The sequence below is a fragment of the Dendrobates tinctorius genome, unplaced genomic scaffold (assembly GCF_039654945.1).
Source record: "Dendrobates tinctorius isolate UK_male_01 unplaced genomic scaffold, ASM3965494v1 ptg000059l, whole genome shotgun sequence".
Lineage (NCBI taxonomy): Eukaryota > Metazoa > Chordata > Amphibia > Anura > Dendrobatidae > Dendrobates > Dendrobates tinctorius.
The window spans coordinates 553,783-569,927 of NW_027361727.1; the positions used below are offsets into that span (position 1 = coordinate 553,783).

General features: G+C 49.2%; 1 pseudogene; it reads right to left on the minus strand.

Annotated features, from left to right (window-relative positions):
* Positions 1-1,013: 1,013 nt before the first annotated feature.
* LOC141092268 (protein SPT2 homolog) lies at positions 1,014-15,869 on the minus strand (annotated as a pseudogene).
* Between the last annotated feature and the right edge of the window lie 276 nt (positions 15,870-16,145).

Sequence of the window (16,145 nt, forward strand, 5' to 3'; positions counted from 1 at the left end):
AGTATAAGTGGCTATGGTTTTTTTTTTTTAAGGCAGAAGGGCCGGAATATGGTTTTTTTTGTTTATTACTTGTATATAGGTAAGGGTGCAAAGCGCGAATGGAGTGTGAAAGGGTGTGCGTAGGGGATGAATGTGTTACATAGGGGTTTCTTTATTTCAAGTTGTATAGGGGTGGAGGGATCCTGCTGGGGCCCTCTAGGCTGGAAAGCCTGGGGGATCAGGTAAAATTGCGAGGTTTGCACAAATATTTACATCGGGAGCATTGTTTGTCTGCTATGTATTGTGTTTTGTATTATGTAGTCTGTTATGTATTGTGTTTTGATACTTTTATAATAAAAAAGAGCTACAGGATGTAACTAAGGATCAGTAATGTAATGTATGTACACAGTGACTGCACCAGCAGAATAGTGAGTGCAGCTCTGGAGTATAATATAGGATGTAACTCAGGATCAGTAATGTAATGTATGTACACAGTGCCTGCACCAGCAGAATAGTGAGTGCAGCTCTGGAGTATAATACAGGATGTAATTCAGGATCAGTAATGTAATGTATGTACACAGTGTCTGCACCAGCAGAATAGTGAGTGCAGCTCTGGAGTATAATACAGGATAAGTAATGTATTTAGCATTCATTCAGCCCTGTTTATAATGAGTTATCCTTTGGTTCTTACCCTGTTAAATTGCAAACAGTTTGTAAAAACAAGCAATTTACCTGGACATGACAAGCTTCAGTCCCCCTGTGCTCCTCCGACGCTGCAGAGGGAAAGCGGTCTCCACTACTAGCATGGGAAAGTGCGGCGCTCAGGTCGCTGGTCTGATCGATCAATCAGGAGTGCACCTACCCCACAGAGATTTAAAAAAAAAAAACCCAGGGAGGCAGAGCAGCGGTGCACGCTGAAAACCTAAAAAAAAAACAACAAAAAACCTCTTCATGTTGTAGAATGGTCGTGAAGACGGTGGACAGTCCCTTTTGGTGTTTCTTACTGATGAACATAACACGTTACTAAACAGAAATCTCTGCACATAGTTTTATTATCATTTTGTATTCCATCAGGTTATAGCTCAGGATTAGTGACTGCTTAAACAGTGGAGGTTTGTCGCAAACCCAGTAACATGTGGTAAGTGCACTTAAGGATTGGAAACCACCCTGGTAGAAAATAACCTTCCATATAAGCCACACATACACATCGTAACCAGCAGAGAGCTGCAGGATGCCGATATCCATTGACAAAAAAGAAAAAAAATTCAGAATATGGCGAGTGGACAATTCCATAAATCCTCTTATGATACAAATAATTTATTGATGGCCTGTTCTCAGAACAAGACCCATATTCCCACACTTAATATACTCATAAAATAAAATGGAAACAGATCTCTTCACAGAGTCCCGGGTATCAGGTAGATCCGGTTCTGACCTGCAACATTGTAGCAAAAAAGTTGAAAAACTGACAACTAAAATATTCCAGGAGTTCATATCTAGATTTTTAAAATGATCGTTAATTCTCCATATATAAATGTATTTTTGATTTTGCTATAAGCCTATATAGCCTCTCTTATGGTCAGGTTACAGGCTCCACCTGGTGGTAGTGCTGAGAACTGCACTGTAGTGAGCCGAGGTTGAAAAGTCTGTGTTGGATGAAGCGAGCGCTATCGTGTTTTCATCTTTTTCTTGGCTTTTTTTAGACTTGCTTTTCTCTTCTCTTCTTCCTCTTCGCGTCTCAACTCTTCCAGGTCCTCTTGTATGCCTAACCGCAAACTGAGGAGGAAAAAAAACAAAACACAAAACAATTTAGATTGTGAGCCCCATCGGGACAGTGATGATAATGTGTGCAAACTGTAAAGCGCTGCGGAATTTGTTAGCGCTATATAAAAATAAAGATTATTATTATTAGAGACTAGCTCTGCAAAAGCGCAGACCCGTCGGCTGCGGTCTTTCCACACATTTGGGGAAAATCCATCAGCTCAGCGATTCCGAGAGTGATTATTGGCAGATCATTGTGAATTGTTACCCAATAGGTCTAATGGGGCAGAGGGTCTTTGCTAGGCACCACCCTTTCTTTTAAAACTCTTTAAATGCTGTGGTTTCCATTAACCATGGCATCTAGAGAATTAAAGAGGCTGTGCAGGCCTGTGGCTCAGATCTGCAGTCACTCTATGCAGACTTGTGAGTCCTCACTATGCGCACTGTCAGGATTCTCCGATGCATCGAACAGGAGATCAAGTGACCGTAACTATGTGATTTGCATAATTCCGACCACATTCAGACTAGACGTGTGCAGCCTCGCTCTATCCACTTGTATTACGCGCGTCCGGCACATCACCACATGTATGCAAGTTGCATGCTTGCAGTCACGCTTCCGGGGGCCACAGAATCCTGACAGTGCGCATACTGCACATGGTGCCAATTCACAAGTGTGCAGTCACATAAAGGACTGAAGCCTTTAAAGGGAATCTGTCACCTATTTTTTCACATATAACCTGCAGCCACCGCCATCAGGGGCTTATCTACAGCATTACAGACTGCTGTAGATAAGCCTCCGATATAACCTGAAAGATAAGAAAAACAAGTTATATTATACTCACCGGGGGGTCTGGCCCGGTGCTGTCCGGGTCCGGCGCCTCCCATCTTCTAGCGATGACGTCCTCTTCTTTGCTTCCCGTTGCGACTCCGATGCAGGCGCAGAGTACTGCAGTGCGCAGGCGCCGGACCTCTCTGACCTTTCCCGGCGCCTGCGCACTGCAGTACTCTACTCTGCCCTCAACAGGGCAGAGCAGTGTGCCTGCGCCGGAAAGGAAAGAAGAGGATGTCATTCCTAGAAGATGGGAGGCGCCGGACCGGACCGAGACATCCATCAGACCTGGACGGCACCGGACCAGACCCCCCGGGAGAGTATAATATAACTCGTTTTTCTTATCTTTCAGGTTACATAGGGGGCTTATCTACAGCATTACAGAATGCTGTAGATAAGCCCCTGATGGTGGTAGCCGCATCTCATATGCGAAAAGATAGGTGACAGATTCCCTTTAACCCCAAGCCTGGACAAGTGCTTTAAACATAACAGTGCAACTAGCAAATGAGACAGGCCCTGGGCGTTGAAACCTGAGGTAGAGGCATAGGTTCCTTTACCTACCACCATCTTGTAGGTGCATATATATTATATTATATACTTTTACAGCATGGTGCACCATTGCAGTTTATTTTCAGGATGTTGCCTGTGTGGCAATATTTTTTGGAGGGAATTGTAGTAATGATAACATAGCCAAAGTACATTATTTGGGTGCACAGCGACACGGAGCATACACAGTAATAGGGGAAAATTGGGCACAACAGGCCCAGAATTATAGAGCAGCAGGGTAATAAGGATGGTGCTGGAGAAGTGAGGAGGGAGGGGAAATATGATAGGGTATGGCGGTAATATATGTCTTAGTATAGCCTTTTTGCAATTCGGTAACAACATTGCTGGCTGACGATGTGTAGGGTTCGAGCAGGCTCACAGGATGCAGTGACGAGACACGAGACTGAATGTGGGGTGAAATAAACTTTTATAAGTTTTAAAGCCGCAAGGGCTAAAACTGCTTAAATCAGACAAAAGAGGAAACACTTATTTGTCCTCGCAGGGACTCGTAAAACAACATAAAAAAAACAAAAAGGGTCCTTATTTTCTCTATAATACACTTAGCCTTCCGGGCATCGCTCGAGTTCACGACCACTCAGGGGTTGTAGATGTGGCTGCCTTATAATCCACGACTTCCCGGAAGGACTTGTGCTTGTCCAGCCCCGAAGAGACCAGAACGATGGGGCGCAGCAGGTCCTTAAGAAACTGGACGGTGGGGCGCTACGGGCCCTGTAGTAACCGGAACGATGGGGCGCAACAGGCCCTGAAGAAACTGGAACGATGGGGCGCAACAGGCCCTGAAGAAACTGGAACGATGGGGCGCAACAGGCCCTGAAGAAACTGGAACGATGGGGCGCAACAGGCCCTGAAGAAACTGGAACGATGGGGCGCAACGGGCCCTGAAGAAACTGGACGGTGGGGCGCAACGGGCCCTGAAGAGATGGGTTCGGTGGGGCACAACGGGCCCTGAAGAAGCTGGCACGGTGGGGCACAACAGGCCCTGAAGAAATGGGGTCGGTGGGGCACAGCGGGCCCTGAAGAAGCTGGCACGGTGGGGCACAACAGGCCCTGAAAAGACCGTTCAGGGGGTCAATCTCCCAGGCGTCCGTTTAGAGGCGCTCGTTCCCCAGCCAGGTCATGACGCAGTTTTTAGAAAAGACATAAAACGTTAACAAATTCTGCTCAGTGTCCCCTCAGTAACCGGGACGGGGCTCTGCGGACGCCTATAGCGAGGTGACGTCCCCTGAGGTCGGTGATGACGGGGCCGCAGCTGTGGGAGAAGACAGGGGGGCAGTATCCTGGCCACTGTACCGGATTGCTGTGTCGTCGCAGCGGTCGCCTGAGATCCCGGTCCTGTCACACCACGGAGGGAATCAGCGGCCGTCACTTTATCTGAATCTTTGTGGGGGGAAACTCCCGGGGAGAGTCTCTTACGCGTCAACCTTCGGTCAGTCTCAAATTTCCCTTTTACAGTCTCCTGTCTGTCTCTCTTGTCCACAACGTCAGTTGCCCCAGACCTCTCTCTGCTGCACGGCTCTCTCCTTCCTGTCAGGCTCCCCTTCAACTGCCACCTCCGCGCGTCCCCTGCTCCTTTTACCCTCGCCCCGCCCCCTGTTGCCCTGACTACTTCAGTCGCATGTCTCCCTTTATAATCCTCCTGATGTGGTTTCTTCAACAACCCTGATGGCGGTCCCCCTGGTTCCAGCCCAATCACTGTATGGGGGTCCTCCTCCCCACATTCCCCCACCCTGTAAGCTCGCCAGTCCTCGGGCGAGGGTGTTAGTCTATTAAGATTGGTCTGTAAAGGTGTCAATATTTGTTGCCATACGAACTGGTCTTGTTCATACCGTTCGGGGGGTTTGCCGGCTGTTGTCCGCTCGGAGCGTCTAAGTTCGACTGGGGTGGAATCTTCTGGGGTGGTGGGCGTCGGTGAGCTGCAAGATGCCGGTGGGTTAATTGTGTCAACTGGCTCATTATTGGGTGGAGGGCCCTTGGGAACTGGAGGGAAATCCTCGTCGTCTGAGTCCCAGCATATGGACTCCGGTTCGGATGCCTTCGGGACGGGTTCCAGTTGCTTCGGGTCGGAAGAAATACACAGGCGTAACATATTACGATGCACAATGCGAGTGGGCAGTGTTTCATCCTGCTCGGGCTGTATTTCGTACACAGGTCCTTCTGAATGGATACGGCGTAGTACCCGATAAGGACTCTCTTCCCAACGTGACTCCAGTTTATTCTGGGGACGTTGATCTAGTACAAGCACACGGTCCCCGCTTTGGAGATGGGGAGGAGAGGTTGTATTCTTCCCGGGGTGTTCCCAGTCTTGAAGTTTGGTATGTACAATTCGGTGAAGAGTTTGCAACCTGTGGCGATGATTTCGGACCGAAGACGACACTCCGGTCCAGGGCCGAGGCTCTTCGGGGTCCAACTCTACCTCCGTGATCCCTTTACCCTCTCGTCCGAACAGCAGGAAATAAGGAGTATAGCCCGTTACTCGATGTACCCGATTATTATAAACCCACACTAATTCAGAAACATATTCAGGCCAACGAGCTTTCTTGTCACTCTCCAGAGTGCGTAGCATTTGAATCAATGTCCGATTAAATCGCTCACAAGCCCCATTCCCTTGCGGGTGATATGGTGTGGTCCGGGATTTATCAATCCCATAAAGATGATGTAGTTCCTCCATAACTTTCCCCAAAAAACATGCTCCCTGGTCGGAATGTATGCGTTGAGGACAGCCGTACACTTGTATAAAATTTCTGCAAATTGCGGAGGCGGCTGACTCCGCGGTCTGGTCTCAAGTAGGGGTGACCACAGCGAATTTAGTGAAATGATCCACCATGACGAGGCAGTGTTCGTATCCCTGGAATGCGGGACCAATGTGCAGATAATCCACCGTCAGGAGATCCAAGGGTTCTGAAGTCACAATCGTCTGTGTTGCGGCCCTCTGAGCAGGCGGTTTGGCCAATTCACATAAGCGGCAAGTACGGCAAACTTCGTCCACAACAGCCGACAAGCGTGGGTGATAAACTTTCTGTTGTAACCATTGCAAAGTCTTTTTGACTCCAAAGTGGGCCCCTTTTTCGTGAGCCTCTCGAGCCAGTTCGTGTAGTTGAGCTCCGGGCGTAACCACCTGCCAAACAGTCGTTGAGGTTGTTTGCGAAGTGATCTTACGGTACAGTAATCCCCTTCGGATAATCAGTCTCTCCCATTGTCGCAGCATCAGCGACAGGTCTTGGGTCAAAGCTTGTCGTTGAGTATCAGTGGGTAATTGACCAGCGGCGACCCATGTCCGGAGAAGTCCAACTTCTTCATCTTCTTGTTGCTGTTGTATCCACTTATTACGAGATTGTTCCAGGATGCCCCTGTGGGCCTCTGGGGAAGATACTTTTGCATCAACATTGGTGAGCACAGCAGCGGTAAGAGCGAACGGTATTTCCTCTCCTTCTAATTCTTCGTCTCGATTCTGTCCAGGAGTTGTATGTCGAATCCTAGAGAGAGCATCTGCATGAACATTCTCGGCCCCTCTTTTGTAAATAATCTTGTAATTGTACTTCGCCATTCGGGCCACCCATCGCTGCTCCAAAGCCCCCAACTTGGCGTTTTCCAAATGAGCCAGTGGGTTATTGTCAGTTCGCACTACCACCTCGGAGCCCGCTAGGTACTCTGCGAATCTCTCCGTCATAGCCCACACCACTGCGAGGAGCTCGAGCTTAAAAGAGCTGTAATTGTCAGGGTTACGCTCGGAGTCATGGAGTGAACGGCTTCCATATGCGATCACCCTTTCCCGGCCATCCTGAACTTGTGGCAACACAGCTCCTAGCCCGTGAAGACTCCCGTCAGTGTGCAGGATGAACGGCTGAGAAAAATCCGCATAAGCCAACACTGGGGCATCCGAGAGTGCAGCCTTGAGATCTCGGAAGGCCTCTTCCTGAGGGTGTTGCCACTGGATTTTTCGCCCATTGGCCCCAGTGGGAGCCCCCTTCAGCAGGTCAAGCAGGGCTTGAGCTCGACATGCAAAATTCTTTACGAAACGACGGTAATATCCAGCTAACCCCAGAAAGGCCCGCACGTCTTTCACCGTCTCGGGGGTAGGCCATTCCTGGATAGCAGCAATCTTCTCCCGGGATGGCCTCACACCTTCTGCCGAAACGACATGACCCAGATACTCAATCTGAGAGCGAAATAGGTGACATTTCTGAGGCTTCACCTTCAACCCGTACTTTTGCAGCCGGCTGAGTACCTGTCCCAACCGCTTCAGGTGGTCCTCGAAGGAGGCGGCATAGATGATGATGTCGTCCAGGTAGATCAACGTGGCCTCAAAATTGAGATCCCCTAGACATCGCTCCATCAATCGCTGAAATGTCCCGGGGGCGTTGGCCAGCCCGAATGGCATTCGATTAAACTCAAACAGTCCCATGGGCACTATGAACGCCGTCTTAGCTCTGTCCTCTTCTGACATAGGCACCTGCCAGTACCCACTGGCCAAGTCCAGGGTCGAAAAATATGTTGCTTTACCCAATGCAGACAGAGATTCTTCTATGCGGGGCAGTGGGTATGAGTCTTTAATAGTGCAAGCATTCAATTTACGATAATCCACACAGAATCGTAGTGTACCATCTTTCTTCCGGACCAACACGATGGGGGCCGCCCAAGGGCTTTGACTTTCCCGTATCACCCCTTTTTGTAGCATCTGAGCCAGCAAAGTTTTCACCTCCTGATAGAGTTGTGGCGGGATCTGTCGATATCGTTCTCGGATAGGGGCCGCTCCTGCTGTGGGGATCTCATGAGTGATGGCGGTGGTACACCCAAAGTCGTCCTCATGACTAGCAAATACTTCATGGTACTGTCCCAGCAATGCTTTTACTTGTGAAAGTTGGGCCGCAGTTAGTCCAGAAAGCTCGGCCCGCATCTGCTCCAAAATATTTCGGCCCTTCTCTTGTGTCGAGACTTCGTGGGCCTGTAGGGTTCGTATTGTTACCTCCCCAGGATCCTCGGGGTGTACTCGTAATTGAACCGCAGCAGCGGGCAGCACTTCTTCTAGAGGCTTTACTAGTTTGGCCAGTACAGTCCGTGCTTTCAGAATGATATCTCGGTCTTCAAGGTTTACGCAGCGGACCAGGGCGGTTCCTTTTCGCACCGTAGCGAGGGAACGGGCCACCAGTATGCCAGGAGGTAAGTGCTCTGAGTGACACGGCTCCACCTGCACCTCTACGCCTTCCAAAGGTATCGGGGCCCGAATTGGCAGGGCCACCACTGTCTGTCCAGGAGGCAGCACAAGCAGGGGTGCCGCTGTCGCGATGACCTTGCCCAGAGCCTCACCCTCCTGGCAGTCCCGATGCACCCACGCACCTCGCACCAGCTGCTGGAATACCTGTCCCTGAGCTGTGCGAGAACCCCACTGCTTCAGTGTCCTTTGTGTGGGATCATTAAGCAACAGGTTACCAAACTCTTTTAAAATATTCATGCCTAGGGTGACGGGGTGTCGTTGATCAGCTTCTCCTTGAGTCAGCACCACCCCTCTGCGGCCGAGGGGTTTACCGCACAACGTCACCTGCACCCACACTACCCCGGCAACCGGAACCGGCAGTTGGTTGGCGGCTACTAGTCTAATCATGGGCCCCCACTGAGGCCTTGCTGCCTCCGGAAAGTTTTGTTGAAAGTACGCTGCGGCCATAGTGGTTACTTGTGACCCCGTGTCCACCAGACACCGGACGGCCCGGCCCTCTACTTCTGCCCAAACTTCAGGACACTTGGCTACCAAATCTTCGGGACTTCCACCACCCCTAGTTGTGGTTTTCGGCTCCGAGCGGCGTCCCCCCAGCCCGGAGCCCTTTAGTTTAATGGCCGCCGGGGTGGGTATCTCCCACGCCGCGGACACTCTCGGGCGAAGTGGCCTGGTTCTCCACACTCATAACACCGGGCCGGTAGAGATTGACCACCTCGCGGAGAGCGTGACCCCCAGGGACCGGAATTAGCACTGGGTCGTCCAGTCTCCGGTTCGGTTCTTCTCTTTACTTCAGCCAACTCGCTCTTTATATTTTTCAATTCACGCTTCATCTCCTCCACCCATTGAGGTTCCTCAACTGTGTTCGAGGAGGCCTCCACACCTCGGACCTTCCCCACGGGGACCGCCATCCCCTGCTCTTGCTCCTGAACCCGTGCCTGACTTCCCACTTCTGAAAAGTCGATTTGGGGATTCATTCTGATCCGTTCCCTTAAAGCCTGCTTAATCAGTGGATCTCGCAGTCCAGTCACCAGTAGGTCACGTAGGGTTATGTCAACAGGTCCTACCCCTACCCCATCTTTTCTTTCAATAGCCGTATGCAACTCTTGGAGTACATTCATATACTGAGTAATTGTCTCCCCCTCTGCCTGCATCCGGCTAAACAGTCGGGTCCTTAACTCTCCCACATTAGTGGGATCCCCGTGGGTCTGTTCCACTATCTGCAACACCTTTTCAAAAGTGTTGCGGTGCCCTGGAGGTTTCAACATCACTGACCTCCGCACCTCCCCGTCTAGGGCCATGAGTGCCACTTCAGCTTCCAGGTCAGGGGTCATTGGGTGCATCCGAAAAAGCCCCCTCATCTGCTCTGTCCAGCTCCATAGCATAGTATTTGAGCCAGAGAATCTAGGCAGGTTGTTCAACATGGCCCCCAATGAAATGCTGGTACGGGGACCCTCATTATTTACAGAGCTTACAGCTGCCCCATGTTCGGGGCTACCACTGTCCGCGCTCGGAGACTGCATCCTGCCAACTACGCCAAGTGTAGGGTTCGAGCAGGCTCACAGGATGCAGTGACGAGACACGAGACTGAATGTGGGGTGAAATAAACTTTTATAAGTTTTAAAGCCGCAAGGGCTAAAACTGCTTAAATCAGACAAAAGAGGAAACACTTATTTGTCCTCGCAGGGACTCGTAAAACAACATAAAAAAAACAAAAAGGGTCCTTATTTTCTCTATAATACACTTAGCCTTCCGGGCGTCGCTCGAGTTCACGACCACTCAGGGGTTGCAGATGTGGCTGCCTTGTAATCCACGACTTCCCGGAAGGACTTGTGCTTGTCCAGCCCCAAAGAGACCAGAACGATGGGGCGCAGCAGGTCCTTAAGAAACTGGACGGTGGGGCGCTACGGGCCCTGTAGTAACCGGAACGATGGGGCACAACAGGCCCTGAAGAAACTGGAACGATGGGGCGCAACAGGCCCTGAAGAAACTGGAACGATGGGGCGCAACAGGCCCTGAAGAAACTGGAACGATGGGGCGCAACAGGCCCTGAAGAAACTGGACGGTGGGGCGCAACGGGCCCTGAAGAGATGGGTTCGGTGGGGCACAACGGGCCCTGAAGAAGCTGGCACGGTGGGGCACAACAGGCCCTGAAGAAATGGGGTCGATGGGGCACAGCGGGCCCTGAAGAAGCTGGCACGGTGGGGCACAACAGGCCCTGAAAAGACCGTTCAGGGGGTTAATCTCCCAGGCGTCCGTTTAGAGGCGCTCGTTCCCCAGCCAGGTCATGACGCAGTTTTTAGAAAAGACATAAAACGTTAACAAATTCTGCTCAGTGTCCCCTCAGTAACCGGGACGGGGCTCTGCGGACGCCTATAGCGAGGTGACGTCCCCTGAGGTCGGTGATGACGGGGCCGCAGCTGTGGGAGAAGACAGGGGGGCAGTATCCTGGCCACTGTACCGGATTGCTGTGTCGTCGCAGCGGTCGCCTGAGATCCCGGTCCTGTCACACCACGGAGGGAATCAGCGGCCGTCACTTTATCTGAATCTTTGTGGGGGGAAACTCCCGGGGAGAGTCTCTTACGCGTCAACCTTCGGTCAGTCTCAAATTTCCCTTTTACAGTCTCCTGTCTGTCTCTCTTGTCCACAACGTCAGTTGCCCCAGACCTCTCTCTGCCGCACGGCTTTCTCCTTCCTGTCAGGCTCCCCTTCAACTGCCACCTCCGCGCGTCCCCTGCTCCTTTTACCCTCGCCCCGCCCCCTGTTGCCCTGACTACTTCAGTCGCATGTCTCCCTTTATAATCCCCCTGATGTGGTTTCTTCAACAACCCTGATGGCGGTCCCCCTGGTTCCAACCCAATCACTGTATGGGGGTCCTCCTCCCCACAGATGTGCCCACTGGGGAGCTTATAACCGCATATAGGAAGGTGCCTTCTGGGCTGTGGGCCCATAGTGACGTCCTTTGCTCTCGCTCATGTGATGGACCACTTTGGCTAAACAACCGGAGATATGTTTAATACAGCCGGCCCTTGCTGCTGATGTAGATGATCCCTGAAGATGGACAGAAAGCTATTCTCTCTGGTGTCAGGCGGACGTACCTCCTTGCTTCCTCTTTTTGCTGTTCTCTGAAGTTGCTCTCCATGTAACGTAAGGCATAGTCGCTCTCTTCTTTATACCTGGGAACAGAAGCGCAAAATGAATTACCCTCAGGACAAACAGACGCAGATCTCGCCATCTTGACGATTTCAGGCCGGAGGATACAAATTCTATATGATAAATTTCACTTTGAAGACTGGGATTCCACCCCTGGGCAGACGGCGCCCGCTTACCTCGTTCTGTCATAGCCGAATATCTCGCGGATGTGCTTAGAAATCTCGTCTTGCGATTCTCCTCCGTCATCAATGAAATCTTCCATTTCTGAATCGTACTCCCCCTCCTCTTCGTCGTCAATTCTTCGCTTGTATGCGTTGGTTATGGGTGGCAGAGGGGGACCTGCAGATAGACTACTCACTCAGCAAATTAAAAAAAATCAAAACGAACAAAACAATTCTCGATCTTTTAAAAGGGTTGTCCATGATCCCACAGAAAACAGCACCTCCCTGGGAACAGAGACTGTGTCTGCCATTGCAGCTCATTGAAGTGAATGAAACAGAGCTGCAATAACACGCACAATCCATGGTCAGGGCTGGCGCTTTCTCTAATCCTGGAGAATGGCTTTAGGGTCTGTGCATACCTGGCAGATTCTGGTGCGGATCCGCAGCGGATTTGGCCCTGCGGATCCGCAGCAGATTCTCCTGCTGTGTACAGTACCATATTATTCAATGTAAAATAACGCTGTGCACATGCTGCGGAAAAATCGGCGTGGAAACGCAGCGTTTTTTTTTCCCCGCAGCATGTCAATTCTTTGTGCGGATTCTGCAGCGTTTTTATACCTGCTCCATTATAGGACTCCACAGGTGTAAAAACGCAGGTGAAATCCGCACAAAAACTGCAGAAAATCCGCAGGTCACTTTACCTGCGGATTTAGGAAAATCCGCACAAAAAAATCTGCAGCAGAATATGCAACGTGTGCACATACCCTTAAAGCGTACCTGTCATTTTAGGTGACTGTTCACAATAAGAGAGTTTGTTGTAAGTAATGAGTAAGAACACTATTGCTGGCCACTATATGACTTGTCTCCTGCATTTTTTAGTAGCTGCTGTGATGTCTCCCATAAACAGCACACACAGACACGAAGGATTACTGCTCTTCTGTCTCTGCATAGCAAAAATTCAGAAGCATCATGGAGGACATTATACAACAGTACTGAGCAGTGTACATGTGAATCCAGCACTGGGATTAGATAAAACACTAGAAAGCAGCAGCACAATCTGTGCATTTCTCTCCTGCCTACACCTCCTCCCTCCCCTCTCCATAGACCACACTAGGCAGCTGTTATTACTATCTGAGTGAATGAGGAGTTCAGGAGGTTGGTGGTGGGGGGAGACAAGTGGTCCATAATTGGTAAAAAAAAATCAAGTTTCAACTATGAATACCTGGTGGGCGAGACATTGGTCGTTGTCCTGGTGGGGGTCCTGGTCTCATGCCATTCACCTGTCCCGGTCTCATGCCATTCACCTGTCCCGGTCTCATGCCATTCACCTGTCCCGGTCTCATGCCATTCACCTGTCCCGGTCTCATGCCATTCACCTGTCCATTACCAGATTTAGGAATAAAGTTTTTTAAAGGAAATAGTTTCAGATACCACAGTACATTTGGGCTTTGACCCTGATCCCATTGATAAATTACTTCCTGGCCTTCCAGGTCCAGAATGAGCTTTAAGTTTTGAAGAACCTAACGTTGCGCCTCCATTTGGTCGCATGGATGATCCTTCTCTGCCCGATGGGGTAGTTTTAGACTTAACAGCTGACAAAGTATTCCCAGTGGTTTGTCGGCTAGATCCAGATACGCTTGATGAACATGCTGAACCAGAGCTGCTCGTCGAGTGTCCAGAGCTGCTCAGTCGAGATGGTTTGGCTGACCCAGATCCGCTAGAGGGCCGCGATGAACTGGAAGAAGAGCTTCCCGAGGGGCGGACAGAGCCAGAGATGCCAGAAGGCTTGGAGGAACTGGAGCTACTTGTTGGTCGGGAAGAAGGTGTAACCGCTCCACTAGATGGCCGTCCAGAAGAAGAAATAGATGCTCCAGAAGGCCTCGAAGAGCTAGATACTACAGATGGCCGCATGGTACTTGTTCCGTGGCCAACTGATGACTTCCCAGAAGCTCCAGAAGACTTCATTGAACTTGAGCTTGAACTGCTGGGTCGGAAACTTCCTTGAAGTTTTTCATTAGTTTCTGGCCGGGAAGATGAAGACTGTTTTCCACCAGGGTCTCTGCAAGATGAAGGTTTGGAGCTTCCATTAGAAAAAAGCTTACTTGCTGACGAGTGTTTCTCAGATTTGTGCTTAACATCAGAATGTTGTTTTACGGTCCGGCTGTCTTCACTTCGAGCTTTGTCATGATGACTACTTTTCGAGCTGAAGCCACTGCTCTTTACCTTTCTTTCCTCAGAATGGCTTCCCTTAGAAGAGGAATGTTTATCTGAAGAGCTTTTGCTAACTTTTACACTTTGGCTACTGGTTTTTGAGGTTTTTTGGTTCTTCCTTTCCAAGAATTCGATTTCTCTGATTTCTTCGGCAGTTCTTGGGCGCTCATCCACCTTTTTAACAGGTTTTATAATTTCCACTGGCTCATATTGTTTTTTTTCTGCAAGCCGCAACAAATCAGCAAAGTTCATGCCCACTGCAGGCGGTGGTGGCCTTTTCACGTTGGAAAACTTAGGCTTTTTTGAAGGCGGCGTCGGCGACGGTGGTGGCGATTCTTCCACCTCCTCCTGCTCGGACTCACTCTGGGAGTATTCGTACATTTCTTCTTCTGTCAAGTACTCAGCGTTCTCGTCATTGTGGTTTTGGTCCAGGTCAGACTTTGAGCGTTTCTTCGGTTTATCTTCTATTGGAATCCCATTGTAGCCCTTGAAGTTGTCCTTTGTCCTGGAAGCCATTGCTCTTGCTTTTTTGTCATGTTTCATTTCCTTGCGTTTCGCCAACAGTTCCTCTTTTTTTTTTCTTTTCGGTCATTTCTACAGAGCAAAATATAATGAGTTTAACTAAACTGGAAAATATATATGCGTGAAAACAAAATTGACCATTTCATTGGCATTGCCACTAGTGGTCGCCATGCACGTTAGATGCAAACGATGACCGCTCGATACAGTGTCATCTTGCAGGGGTTGTCCAGGACTTACATACTGATGACCTATACATCTGCTAGGTGATCAATAAGGGTCCGACACAAGGTAACCCCCAACTACTCCGCTGTTACCAGCTAGGGCAGTGCAACACAGACACCCCTTTCAAGTGAATAGGACCAGCTACTATTGCCACTAAAACTGAATGACTTAGGCTAAGTGCACACGTCGCAGAAGATTTCTGCTCAAAAACCGCACCTATTTTTCCGCGGCGGTTTATGCACGTTTTTTGCTCGGTTTTGATGCGTTTTTTTTTCCGCAGCGGTTTCAAACCACATGGAAGAAGCCAAAACCGCGGAAAAATCCGCAAAATTAATGAGCATGCTGCGTTTTTTACCGCGATGCGGTTTTTGTTTGCGGTAAAAAACGCATCAATGTGCACAAAAAGTGCAAAATGCATAGAAATGACTGGGAAGCTTATTTTTAGCAGTTTTATAGCGGTTTTATAGTGAAAACCACAGTAAAAACCGCTAAAAAAACGATGTGTGTGAACACAGCCTAAGTGTCATGTGCGGGAAGAAATCCACAAGGAATCTCAGCTGTATACACATTAACATCTCAATATCCACAGATGCTTGTCTTTCCAGAGAGAAGAAAAATAAAAACACTAAAGACCGTAACAAAAAAAGGCAACTCAATGACTTATTAATGGGCGATTTTTTTGGAAGGAGGGGAATTTATACAAGTTATGTCTGTCTTACAGAAGGTCGGACACAATATATCATCAGTAAACGTCTCGTGCAATGAGACTAATATGTGAGAGCACAATGCCTGGCACAAAGGGCTCAGTGAAGCAGAGAAATGGCAGAAATCCAATGAAAATGGACGTTTTACTTATTTATTTACTAATAAAGCTGAAAGATGATACCTTGTTTTCGCATTTCCTCTTCCTTGCGCCGGAGAAAAGCCTGGACAGCAGCTGACTGCACCCCTTTGACTTTGGGATCTTTTTTGGGAGGTCCCACTGCCAAGCTGTATCTTTTCTGTAAGGGAGAGGAAAAAAAATGCATTAACACAAGCAGCCCACCAGCACAATGAAATCCACCAAAGCCAGCTAGCCCATGACATGGGCCACGTTCACATGGGCACGCATTCTGCCAAACTTCCAGGAACTCCGGAGCAGACGCAGATTCTTGCAATGAACTGACATCAAGCAAGCAGGTTCTGTAGTAATAATGAATGTGCTGTGGATATTACCCCTTAATAGCCAAAGATCTAAATAATACTAAGGGTGCAATTTGTTTTTTTACTCTTTTTTTTGTGATCCCAAAAGTCTTCAAAAACGCTTGATGGACTCTTCCTAATCATTTCTATTGTAAAACCGCTTTACTGTTCATATACATGTTCAGTCTTTTGAGCGTTTCTCCCCCTCACATAAAAGGTTTGGAACATCACCTGGTAGGATAAAATGAGAAAAGCACAAGTCACCCCTGATAAGAGTCTGCACCAAACTAGGCACTGTTCAATCAAAAGGTTGCAAAAAAAAAAAAAAAAAAAATTATATATGCACCCT